Here is a 13302-nt window from a genome sequence, read left to right on the forward strand (position 1 = left end):
GACAGGATTATCACTAAGGTCTTTTCATTGTTAAATCTATGTCCATTGTCCAGTGCTTTGTTATAGAGCCACACTGTTCCATTAAATGTTAAGCAAATGGAGATTATTGAATTTCCTGTTTCCCACTTAACCATAGCTTGGAGACCTTTGCTTCCATTTCTTTACCTCACAGCCTATTTATAGAACTCTGACTCCTGGGATAATTGATTGACGTGGTGCTTACCCCGTCATAAGTTGGCTCAGTGAAAAAATGCACAAAATGAGCAAGAGGTCCTCCGTGTCCCCCAAAAGCCATTTCTACTTCCCACTAATCCCAAACTGCTTTAGGCTGTTGGCTGAGTCTTCCCCCCTTCCATTAGGCCCTGCTCTTTTGTTTCAGTTTACAGAAGAATTTGGAGAACACATAAGAAAGATTTCTCTGATTGTTATTCAGTTGAATCCAAAAGCATATTGATTGAATAGATGTTGGAACATCTCAAGAAATTGCTAAAAACAAAATGACCACTGTTTCCAAAAGAATTGACCTAACAATTTTATCTTGCAAAATAAAATTAGCCATATTTTTCCAACTAAATCAACATGGATTTTCTTCTTCCTTTTTTTTTTAAATCAAGGGCAACTTATCCCTGAAACAGATCATGCAAAGAATAACACAGTAAAGAAATGTTTAACAGCAAACAAGTTAGGATGTCACTGAATGTGGAAAAAAAGAAAAAACCCAACAACATAGGACCAAGCTCCCCACATTTTTTTTCTTAAAAGCTACTGGCATTTACTAAACAGTTTTATGCTCACCAGGTTATCATACTACTTAGAAATCCAATTGTGTGGATCCAACAAGATCATAAGCTTTATGAGAATAGGGAATGCATTTCCTATTTAATTCATAGGTAGTCCTGCCCTCCTTCCCACCCGCCATTATGCCTTGAGTCCAATAAATGCATCTGGTTGTCTGTCCGATGCTGTGGCTAATATGGGGAAGTTTCTCCTGGAAGCATTCTTTTCTCCCAGAAGTAGCCCAAGTCTAAAGACCCCTCTCTTCTCCCACCTGCTCTGTTTTTATCCAGAAGGTTGGGGCACATGTAGAATCAGGGAAAGAGAAATTGATGGAGTTGGAAGGAACAGGAGAGATTATCCAATCCAAACCCTGTCATTTTATAGATGAAGAAATTGTGGTTGGGGGATGGGAGGAAGTAGAGAAATGATGAGATGACAGAATCAGTTTTCAAATAGCTCTTGACAGGCTAGAGCGGTAGACCAAACTGAGTAAGATTAAATATAACAGGCATAAATGAAAAGTCTTAAAATTGGATTCAAAAAATAAACTCCACAGGCACAAGATGGGAGAGGAATGCTTAGTAGTTTTCCTGAAAAATAAAACAAAAACAAAAAGACTAGAGGTTTTACTGGGCTGCAAATTCAATATGACCCAATACTGTAATATGAGTCAATAGTCAATGTGGTTCAATATTGTTATATGACAGCTAAAAATAATGTGATCTCAAACTTCATTGACAGGGGCATAACTTACCAGAGCTAAGATGTGATAATCTTTCCATATTATTCCCTTGTGAGACCACTTCAGGAATTCAGTGTTTAATTCTGGGCACTGCAATCTAGAAAGAATGTTTAGAGGCCAAAGAATATCCAACAGAAGCCATCAGAATTGTGAAAGACCTCCAGTCCATGCCTTATGAACCTCAGCTGAAGTGAAAGGGGATGTTTAAATTGGAAAAAAGAAGGGGTGGGAGGGGGAGCCATAATAACTGTCCTTAAGAATTCAAAGGGCTTCATGTGGAAGATGGACTAGATTTGTTCTGAGTGGTCCCAGAGAAGAGGACCAGAAACATGGAAATTGCAGAGATGACAATTTAGTTCTTAATGGGAGACACAGCTTGTAAATGTAACCCAGGTTCCAAGCCAAGCCTGGAGTATTTTGCAGAGAAGATTGATGTGATGCTTTGTGACTGATTGAGAAAGGTGAGATGTTGTTCATTCCATCTTTGAGAGAGATACATGGGGTTCCAGATCTTCTTTGAGACTGACTCTGGGAAGAAGAAAGAGAAAAAAAAACTCTCTTGAAGACATGCAGGAAGAGGAAGTGCTTCAATGTCATAGCTTTACTCCCTAGAGACTTCTGGGAAGTTCCTGCCATCAAGGCTCTTACATTCTATTACAGTGGCAAGGTTCTCGACTCAAACGAAGGATGCAGAGAGTCTCAAATAATGTGCTCCCCTCCCCCAATGATCGGATCAAATAAAAAGCAGGGGAAGGTACCAATGGTGTCTTTGTCTTAGAGTAGAGATGGCTAGGGGGAAAGGACAGCTCCAAATCCATACTTTTCTCCTTAGGCACAGTACCAGAAAGGATGACCTCAGTACAGGGGTGGGGATGGGGGGATGTGTTCTCTTCTATGGACAGACTCAGAAACCATTGTTATCTTCACTTTCTATTTGGGTGTCTCAGGGAGCACAGGGTACCTAGAAGGCACCGCAACGGTAACCCAAAGGTTGGAAAATCATTTTTCTTGTTTGGTCCTAAAATGTTAAAAATTGTTTTAACGTGTAATTGGGGGGAAATAAAATATTATTTAAAAAATGAATAGATTTTTTTAAAAAAGCTATTTTTCAAAATTGTGATAGAGGCAATATTATAGAGAACATTGAGCTCATTTTTCATTTTGCAGATGAGGAAATTGAGGTCCAGAGAGCCTGTCACTAGCCCAAAGTTATACAGGTAGGAAGAAGAAAAACCAAAATTTGAAAGCAGGTTCTCTTTCCAAACCCAGTGGTCTTTCCATTATACCATACTACCTCTTTATAATCATTCTTTGACCTCAATTTTACCAGCTTTGTTTTTTAAAGGTATTATCTGATAGTTCCCTTTTATTCCTTAAATTGTTTCACTGAGATGAAACTGAATGAGTATTTCAAGAGTGTAGCAGAAAGAGCATGAGGTACAAATTCAATGGAGTTCAATTTCTGGTTCATCAACCTATTAGCTGTGTGACTTTGAACAATGCACTTAACCTTTTGGAGTCTTGGTATTCTCTGTAAAATGAAAATGATAGACTAGCCAAAGTCCCTTTCGGCTTTGGCACAAAGCCTCAATGAAACCCTGTTAAGGTATGGAAAGGTATAAAGATAGGGATTAGACCTATGAGTTCATTGATTAGCTGGGCAGCTAGGTGCTGCAGTGGATAAAGCACTGGGTTTAGAATCAGGAAGTCTCATCTTCCTGAGTTCAAATCCAGCCTCAGACACTTACTAGCTGCATGACCCTGGGCAAGTCACTTAACCCTGTTTGCCTCAGTTTCCTCATCTGTAAAATGAGTTAGAGAAGGAAATGGCAAATCACTCTAGTATCTCTGCCAAGAAAACTCCAAATAGGGTCGTAGAGAGTCAGAGACAACTGAAAAATAGCTGAACACCAACTTCACTGGTAAAAGAGGAATTTCCTCCACCAAAGCAGGTCCACAAGCTCTCTGAAATGTATAGTCTTACAGAGTTACCTAGAACAGAGGTATTAAACCCATGGTCCCAGGTTGCAAGCAGCTCTACAACTCTTGAACCAGACTAAAATATAATTGGGAAATATTTAACAAAATAAATAAAAATGCAATACAAAACAGATAATGTTTATTTGTGACTTTCTAACTCAATATGCAGCTGCAGGGATCATTTCTACTTGAGTCTGTCACACTTGGCCATAGCTAGTTCTATTCAGAGGTAAGAAGATGAAAAAAAGTAAAAAAAAATGTTGAAGTTGTTGGACTAGAAGATAGAGGAAAAATTAGATTATAAGAGTTTGAATCATAGTTCTATTTCTAAACTTTCTATGTTGCTTAAACTGTTGGATGCTCAGCCCTTTCATCTACAAAATGGAGGAGTTGGACAAGATGACCCCAAGGTATGTCCCAGCTCTGAATCTGTAACTTTGATCTCTGGGAACTCTTGTAGTCCTAAAGTTCAATGCCTGCATACAATCAGGAAACAGGAGTCTCATTAAATAGTGCAATTTCAGGCCTGGCACATTGGTACTGGCAGGCTTGTTCATTTCTTGTTGAGCACACATTTTGGCCTGAAACAAAATTATTGTGAATTTGGTGGTTTATTGTAGTTTTGGTGTTCAGCCCTTGCTTTTTGTCTTATCTGGTCCTGTGATAGTTCCTTCACCAAGCTGCCAATACAAATGAGATACTTAGTTGCCCAGGGCCTCTCTTTCTCTGGGTTTTCTGCCTTCTCTAATCCTTTGCATGGAGTGATCAAGGACCTTTGATATTTGGAAAACAAATCCTCCGGCCTATCTTGGGGTTACTTTGTTACTGTTGTTCAGTCATTTTAGTTGTATCCAACTCTTCAAGAGCCCATTTGCAATTTTCTTGGCTAAGATACTAGAATAGTTTGCCATTTCCTTCTCTAGCTCATCTTACAGTTGAGGAAACTGAGGCAAACAGGGTTAAATGACTTGCCCAGGGTCACATAACTAGTAGGTCTTGGAGTCCAGATTTGAACTCATGTCTTCCTGACTCCAAGCCTGACGCACTACCCACTGCACTACCTAGCAACAACAATAACTAAGGAATCTATCAGTGGAAACGTCAAGCTTCTTAGGCAGCTGGATTGGCGAAAGTATTTTAGGGTCCTCCTAGGCTTCTAATGACTAGTAAATCATATGATAAGGGCTTCTACCCTCTCCCTGCACACAAGGGCCAGCCTGATGGAGCATCTCTCTAAGAAGCAGAGGTAGCCCTGATGAAAGAACTGAAATCCTTAGTCTAGTTGGAGAGAATCCCTTCTCTGACTGCTGGTGGTTTTTCAATGTGGTCCTGTTCTGAGAATTCACCGCCATTGCCTTGCTAATTCCGCATGGTCTGGTCCTGCATTTACTTTAAGTAATTGCCATTAACTAAAGCTGTAAGCTTTGAAATGGGGACAGTGACATCTACACATGTGACAGAGAGATTGTAAGGTTTAATTAATTATGGTTTGGAAAGTGGCTATGGAAGGACACTGTAACAGCATGGGGCCCTACTTTTATTTAGAATGCAATTTGAGAACTTTCTCCATAATGGAAAAAAATTACAAATACCCAGTTAATTTTCAAAGGGTATTTGAGAGTAAAATTCAGACGTCAATAATGGAGAGCAGAGAATTGCAGGCAGCCTTTACCATAATAACCAAGAGCGTGAAAGTAGAATGAGAATATATGAGCTCTCGGTGGAAGGTTATCTGAGGATGCTAAATGGTCCTGGTGCTTATAGACTCCTAGCTGGCATAAGCAGAAAACTAGACATTAATGCCCCACCATTCCTTCATCTTTGGTGTTTAGCACTAAAATTCTGAGACACGGGGAGAAATCAAGTGGGGAAGATGTCAAAGACAATAAATATTATTCCAGTTAATGGGCTTCATGAATACATAGATTTCTAAGTTAAGACAATTAACTAATTTCAAATCACTGCTTGCTAATTTACTAATTCATTAACTTGAAGCTGCGTCCATCCTGTACAATGCCATCCTCCTGACAATAGCACTGAGCTTTGGCAAGGATTTATTTTCTGCAACACCAGGGACATAAAGCACGGGATTTTTGAAGAATAATAAAAAATGGATTAAAGAGAATAGGAATAATTTATCATGTGCAGATGTGCAGACAGAAGAAGATGGTGCCTTTGTAGCACAGTTTACAAAAGGAGAGTTACAGTGGAGGCTTCTCTCCCAATCAATGATTTGTGAACATGTAGCCCTCAATGCCTGATGAGCCATCAGCAGTATGGGCTGTCGTGACATTGCAAGATCAAAGTGGCAACAAGGAAATATTCTTGTTCTGACTATAACAAACGTGAACCCTGATGACTAGGGCAGGCAAGCGAGTGTCTAGTTGATCCCTTGTGGGAAACCAAAGTCTGTGTTTCTAGCATGGTGTCTTTCAAATGATTCTAGGCCACCCTAATCAAGGCTAATTATTATTCCTACAGAAAGTTCAGGTCAAATGGGAAGCATGGGGAAGTCTAGCAGGGCACAGGTTTAAGAGAGGAAATGTCCACTGAGGCTTCACTCTGGGCTACTAGATCCTGCTGATGACAAAGTGGGGTATATGATAGGTACTATGGGAGGGGAGGTCAGAAAAATCAAATGCATTCATTTATTCATTGACAAACATGGAGGAAATTGTGAATCTATGTTGACCTAGTCCACTGCAAAACTAGGCTTTATAAAAGAAGGTGAGGGTTTGGGGGATCCCAAAGTGGGTCAGAGATTTCATTTTGTTTTTTTATCAGAGCTGTAACTATGCCTATTATTGCATGACTGTGATTCTTTAAAGGTGCTGAAGAGAATGAGGAAATAGACCATGCCCTCAAAAAGCTTACCTACTCCTAGGGGAGAAGTAACTTGTAGACTGACAGATCAGTTCAATACCTACCTGTCTAACTCTATCTATCCATCCAGTATATATATGTATATGTATATGTATACATATGTGTATACGTATGTGTATACGTATGTGTATACGTATGTGTATGAGTATGTGTATATGCATGTGCATGTGTATGTGTATGTGTATGTGTATGTGCATGTGCATGTGTATATATGTGTATATATGTGTGTGTATATATGTATATATGTATATGTATATATCTGTATATGTGTGTATAAGTATATTACGCATACGCACATACATATATAAAAATTCATACCTATATACATGTATGTATATAGATATGATTTAAACACAATGTAATTTTGTTCGGGAAGTGGGAACAGATGACACTAGCCATGGGAGGGATCCAGAGAGGAATCTTATAGGAAATGCCATTTGAGCTGAGCCAAGGAAGCTAGAAATGCAGAAATGAGGCAAAGAATGTGTTCTGAGTTCTATCTTCTGACTTCATGCAAAGTCATCAATAAGTCAGATTATTAGAGACCTAGGTTCTAATTTTGGTTCTGATGGTAACTTTCCATAGACCACAGATAGCTCACTTAATGTATATTATCCATAGCTTGTTTTAGAAGGCAGTATTATATGCCATATATTATTTTTAAAGGTATTTATGCAAAATGCTTAATATATACAAAATTTTGGTACTTACAAGGGGTGACCTTCAGCCATCTGGAAAACTGACTTATGGGAAAAAACATTTCATTCTGGATCTGCCACTTATTTATTACCTATGTGACTTTGGACAACTCACTTAAATTTTTTTGGGCCTCAGTTTCCTCATGGAAGGTAATAATGGTAAAGTGAAGGGATTGGACTATGTGAGCTCGAAGGTCCTTTCTGTCTATACCTATAACTCCTAGTGCTGCTAGATAAATTAGGCGCGCACGTGTGTGTGTGTGTGTGTGTGTGTGTGTGTGTGTGTGTGTGTGTGTGTATCCCAAAGAATCAGAATAGGCACAGGGAAGAAATGAATGCTTGATGATACTGCCATGGAAAAATCCATCAACCCAATTACATTTTTCCTTGCTATTTCATGGAACTTGCCAATTACATTTTGGAATTCCTGAAGGTTGTAGGGTATGAGCCTGTGTCCCCATAAAGCAGTTGGGTGACTTATGCAGCTAGAAAGCTCCAGAGGTTGTTTCATTTCCTCAGTGGCTAAAATAAGATTTCTTATGGCCTTCATAAATAACAGGAATGATTAAACAGAGTAGATTACTATTAGGGATATATGATGTTTCATACATTTGGGACATATATTCTTTCTTGTTTATTATGTGTGCTGCTCAGGCTATATTTTTTTAACCTAAGCACATTTTTCTGATTTGCAGTCGATGATTACTTAATAAGCAATGTTATTTGATAGACTCATAGAATTTTAGAGCAACATGAGACCTTGGAGTTTCATCTCATCAAACACTCTCATTTTATAGAGGAGGAAAGAGAAATTTAGAGGTTAAGTGGCTTGCCCCAAGGTCAGTCAGGAAAAGTAAGGACCAGAATAGAAGTCATGTAACTGAATACAGTGTTCTTTCCTCTAGATCACACCAGTGGTGTCAAACTCAAATAATGGGGGTCATTAATCCATACACAAGGGTCCCTCTGGGCTACATATTGACTTACTTTTAAAATGTACTATTACCCACATTTTGTTGTATTTTTTTTATTTTGTCAACTATTTCCCAATTACATTTTAATTGGTTCAGGCCTCATTTGGGAGTGTTATGGGCTGTGTGTTCAACACCTCTGCTTTAAATCATATTGTTTCTTTGGTGTGAAATTCTTGGGCACAGAACTAGAGAGATGGCAGAGAAGAAGGAGGGACTTGGGACTTAGCAACAAGGACACACAGAAGCTGGAGGATAAAAAGATGGGGAACGGAGAGTTAATCTGCCATTGGGTCAAGAGCATCTAATCTGAGGCTCTCCTTTCTGACAGGTATAAGAAAGGCCAATCCTCACACATGGTGCTCATCTCCTCTCTCTGAACCTAACATTGGCTATCCCCCATACCTAGAATGTTCTCCCTTCTCCCCTCCTTCTCTTGGAATCCCTGGCTTCCTTCAAGATTTAGTTCAAATTCTACCTTCTGCAGAACTTTCTCCAACCCTCCAGCCTGCAGGGTCTTCTCCTTTAAGGTAATCTTCTATGTTCTATATATGTATCTTATATGTACTCATACTAAAGGAGGAAACAACATATATGCACAAACAAGAGTATGAACATGCTCTTGCTTCCTCCAACATTAAAATGTAAGTTACTTAAGGGCAGGGACTATTTTTTTTTTAAAAAATTTCTTTGTATCCTCAATGCTTAGCATAGTGCCTGACACAGTGCTAAATGCTTCTTGACTGAATGATTGATTCAGCTGAAGTCAGAGGGGCTGGGTTCGAGAACTACCTCAGATATCTTACTGCCTTTGTGACCTGGGGATAGGGCATAGTCACAACCTCGGGGGCTTCGATTTCCTCATCTATGAAATGAGGAGGTTGAGCCACATGGCTTCTGATGCACCTTCCAGCTTTGTACCTAGGACCTCATATCCACTCACTAAATGGCGGCCAATTGAGTGAAAACTCGACTATGTAGTGACATAACACAGTCCCTGAGGCCTGATCACAGAATGCCAGAACTGGAAGGGATTTACAGGTCAAGTGCTCCAACATTATTTTATACATGAGTTTGCTAAAGGAGGACCAGAAAGGTCAGAGGACAGAACCAGAAACTGAACCGACTTCCCCATTGTTCTTTGTAGTACATGACATCCTTGAAATAACAATAGTTTGTTATTGTTGACATGTTGTTTCCTTTTACTCTCCCAATCATCCTGTGATAAAGGTGATATTATTATTCCCATTTCACAAATGAGAAAACTAGAGCTTGAGAGCAGTTCAGTGTCGTTCAGGATCTCAAAGCTAGTTAAGTGTCTGAGGTAGGATTTGAACTCAAGTCTTCCTGACTCCAAGTCCCAGCTTCTATCCACCATTTCTATCCACCATGCAACCTAGCCACCCGAAATAGACCGGAAGCTCCTTGAGGGCAAGGATAGTCTTTTGTCTCTTTTTGCATTCTCAGCACTTAGCACAGTGCCTAATAAGGCAAAGTCACTTAATACATGTCTATTGAATGGAATACTGTAAGTTTCATTCCAAGGAAAAACTATATTATCTCTAGATCTTGGGAGACATGAAGAGATTGAGAGCAGTAAGAAAACACTGGAGTGAGGGGCAAAAAAGGGTAGTTGGGAAGGAGACAGATGAGGATAAGAATCATATATTAAAGCCCCTGAAAGAGCCCCTGTCTCTGGGAGGGAAAATGTCAGAATTTTGTCCAAAGCAGTGTCCTACTGGATCCCTTCTGGGGCTAAATCCCACACATATAATGTGTGCAAAGCAGGGCTGTCCTTCCCTGCATTATATTAATTATGCTCTTAAGCCCCCTGTAAATTACAAAATCAGTTTTCAAATTAAGTTAACAAAGCCATTTCTGGATGGCTATGCTGCCTTTCAGTAGAAAATTAGCCCAGCTCATTGTTTGTAGATAACAGAAATTCTGTGGCCTGGTTTTCTGGGTGATGTGTGCAGGGCACTGGTGGGGGTGGTGCCTGCTACATTATTTTTCCTCTTAGTAAGTATGATCTGGTTTTCCTCTGAGCTGGGTATGCAGGAGACTGTCACACGTCCTGATGGTGTTTGAACCACCACTGGGGAACTGCAATTGCTTCCTTCCAGGCCTAGGTGCTGAGAGAGGCTGACATTATCGCTTAAGAGCTTGGGTTGAAAATAAAAGAGCTTTAAAAGGAGAAGGCTATTTTCTCAGAGACCTGGCTCTCTTAACACCTGCGGCCTCACAGTTGGGTGGCGGGGAACAGGCTCCTGGCAACTTGGGAAAGAAATATAGCTGGTCTTGCCTCCTGTCTCTGTACCCACCAGACTAGCTTTGTGTTCTTCGGACCCCACAGATCAGGAAAGGGGCAGTTTGGAATGCAGCACACGGGTGGCAGGTCTGTCCTTTACAGAAGTCACCAGTTTGTTCCTTAGGGTAAGCTTGCTATATCTCCTGGCCCAGGACTCATGGCTGACCCTCAGCAAAATAGTACTACTGAGACCAGCTTGTACGATCTTCTTCCTCCCTTAAGCACTTTTCCCCAGGTGCCCGCTGTTCTCATTTTGGCCTCTGGAAGTACCCCCTGATCCCCAGTACTACAGGGTTTCTGCCCTGCCCCCTGCCACAACCCAGCAAAAGTTAGACTAATTTTTCCCTAAAGAGTGACAAAGCTATGCCAAGATTAATGGACCCAGAGGCCAAAGATCAAGCTTCACCTCACTTGTAGGGGGTTTCCTGGAAGCCTCCAGCTGTCTTATGTGGATTCCTGGTCACCTAAGGGCATAAATAGGCCCACCCAGATGGGGCCAGGGCCCTAAAGTCCTGGTGGGTCCAGAGTCACCACACCCTGTCTTGCTGACTAGAAGAGGAGTAGGAGGGGCTGGATCTACCCAAGTTAAGAGTTAGAGGGTCCAGGTTAATTACCTTTTCTGTGATAGGATGAAATAAAAAACCCTCTTTTATGTTTCTTTTTGTTAACTGTTTTCAGTGGTGTCAAAACCAAACAGAAATGGTATATAAAGATTCCTGAGGGCTGCATGTTAACCTAGAAAATGCTGACTTAACATTATCTATATTCAACTATACATTTATTTTGTTAAATATTTCCCAATTACATTTTAATCTGTTTGGGCATACTAGGGAGTGTTGAGGCCTGTAGTGTAGCCAGCCAATGGGCTCCATGTTTGACACCCCTGTGTCAAATGACCGACATGTGCCTCATTTCCTCACAACGTCAAACCTGAACTAACAGAGTATTAACCTGAGTAAGGCCCATCCCTAATGTGTGCGTCCTGCCCCTCATGCTGAAACATTCCACCATCCTGCTTCCCTTTTCCAAACATATAAACCTATTCTTTTCCCTTCACTTATCTTTCAGCAAAACTTAGCTGCCCAGCATCTCCATTCCTGCCTTCCTTCATCTCATTCCTTCAAGTGTGACTAGTAATTGCTTCAAGTTCATCTTTATATACCTAGTGTAAAACACTACTATAAGCGCTTCTTAAATACATGAATGAGTTTGCATGAAGGTCTTAGTGACTGATAAAAGTTTAAATGTATTCTCCTTCCCAGGCCTTTTACTTTTAACTGGAGACTTTTGGAGATACAAGGGCTTAACCCCCCCAAAAAAAAAGATTTTCTTTTGAGTTATTCAAGACTCAGGTTGGCTTGAGGGGGAGACTTTTCAGAGAAAGAGAGTCCTTATGTCTTAATTACATCATTAATTAGTCTATGGAAAATATAACCTAAGCCTCAGTTCCACGCTGGTCATCACACAAAGGATCATCGCCACCATTTGACTTAATTTACTCAAATTACTCAGGGAGACAGAGAGGACAGATATCATCTTTAAGCCCTTTTTATAAATAAGGGAACAGAGAGTGTGTGATTGTGTCACTTACCTGGGATTGTATAGTTGTACAGTGAGTGACATTTCAAAAAAATCACATCTCTTAGTTTCTATTACGTTGTTTTTCACTTTTCTGTAGGCAGCTCGGAATCCCTCAGAGTCCAGTTCAGGAAAGAGTATGGAATCCAACTGAAACATAGTTATTTTCTTCTGTGACTGAGGGAACCTAGAACTCATTTCTCCCAGACTCCTAATGGTAGGGGAGGATTCTCATCTCCTCTTTTGTTCCCAGATGGGCTAGACTTATCTGAGGATACAAATTCAAGGAGCTGTGGTTGGCCCAATCCTCCACTAAAATTGCAGTGAACATTGTCCCATTTGGGGCTTAAAAAGAAAACCTGCATCTATTAAAAGCAGAGAAATTGTCTCTGTTCAATGTCTGCTGTTATCTGATGGACTGTCCTACACCTCAAATTGGATGTCTAGTTCCAGGAAACGGTGCATGACAACCAGACACCTAATGAGTACCATGGCATCATCATGGAAATGGGATGTGGAATTCCCAGAAGTGTCTCAGATCCTCGAGCTTGTTAAAAAATAGGTAAAGTAAGTTTCCATGAGAGTGGAGCAACAGTGAAACTATCATGGCCATATTAAGCACAGTCTGAAAGTATGTGTCAGAAGCAGGAGTTAAACGAAGGTCATTCTGACTTTGAGATTTACTCTCTATCATACCACATTGCCTTTCATTTTTGTTGTGGTTATTGTAATTTTGGATTCATCACAAAATCCAAAACGTTTTCTTTGGTATTCCTACTCCTAATCCCAATTACACATTTTTTTTTGCTTCTATTTTTTGTTTTATTTTTTAAATATTTTTATTTTTCCTCCAATTATAACACGTTATTTTTTAAAAAGATTTCTAGGGAAGGTAAATAAAATCATTTTAAAACCTCCATTGAATTTTAATTTATACATGGCTTTGATTTTACCCATTGAGGTTTAATTTATTGTTATTGTGTATGTATATGTACACATATATATCTATATATCCATATGTATCTATATCACCTACCAAAGTGATTTTCCTAAAGTGTTGGTCTACTCAATTCAACTCCAATGGCTCCCTATTATCTCCAGGATCTATTTGGCATTTCAAGCCCTTCACATCCTGGCCTCTCCCTACCTTACCACTTTTCTTCCACTTTACCCCTTCCCCAAACTGTGAACCAATGACACTGACCTCCTTTGCTGTTACTCATACACAACATTCCATCTCTGACTCTGAGCAAACGCTGGTTGTCTCCCATGGCTGGAAAATCTCCTACCTCACCTGTGACTCTTCGTTTTCTTCCTTTAAGACTAAGCTCACATCCCACCTTCTGTAGGAGATTTTTTTTCCCC

The 13302-nt window shown here is 40.0% G+C and overlaps 1 long non-coding RNA gene across 1 annotated transcript; it reads right to left on the reverse strand.

Annotated features, from left to right (window-relative positions):
• Positions 1–407: 407 nt before the first annotated feature.
• Positions 408–12734, reverse strand: LOC110211242 (uncharacterized). The gene is made up of 2 exons (XR_002325318.2): positions 11951–12734; positions 408–2047 (listed from the first exon to the last, which is right to left on the reverse strand). It is a non-coding gene; the product is annotated as an uncharacterized LOC110211242 (long non-coding RNA).
• Positions 12735–13302: the final 568 nt, after the last annotated feature.

This window comes from Phascolarctos cinereus, unplaced genomic scaffold (assembly GCF_003287225.1).
Source record: "Phascolarctos cinereus isolate Bilbo 61053 unplaced genomic scaffold, phaCin_HiC Scaffold_1;HRSCAF=81, whole genome shotgun sequence".
NCBI classification, from domain to species: Eukaryota; Metazoa; Chordata; class Mammalia; order Diprotodontia; family Phascolarctidae; genus Phascolarctos; species Phascolarctos cinereus.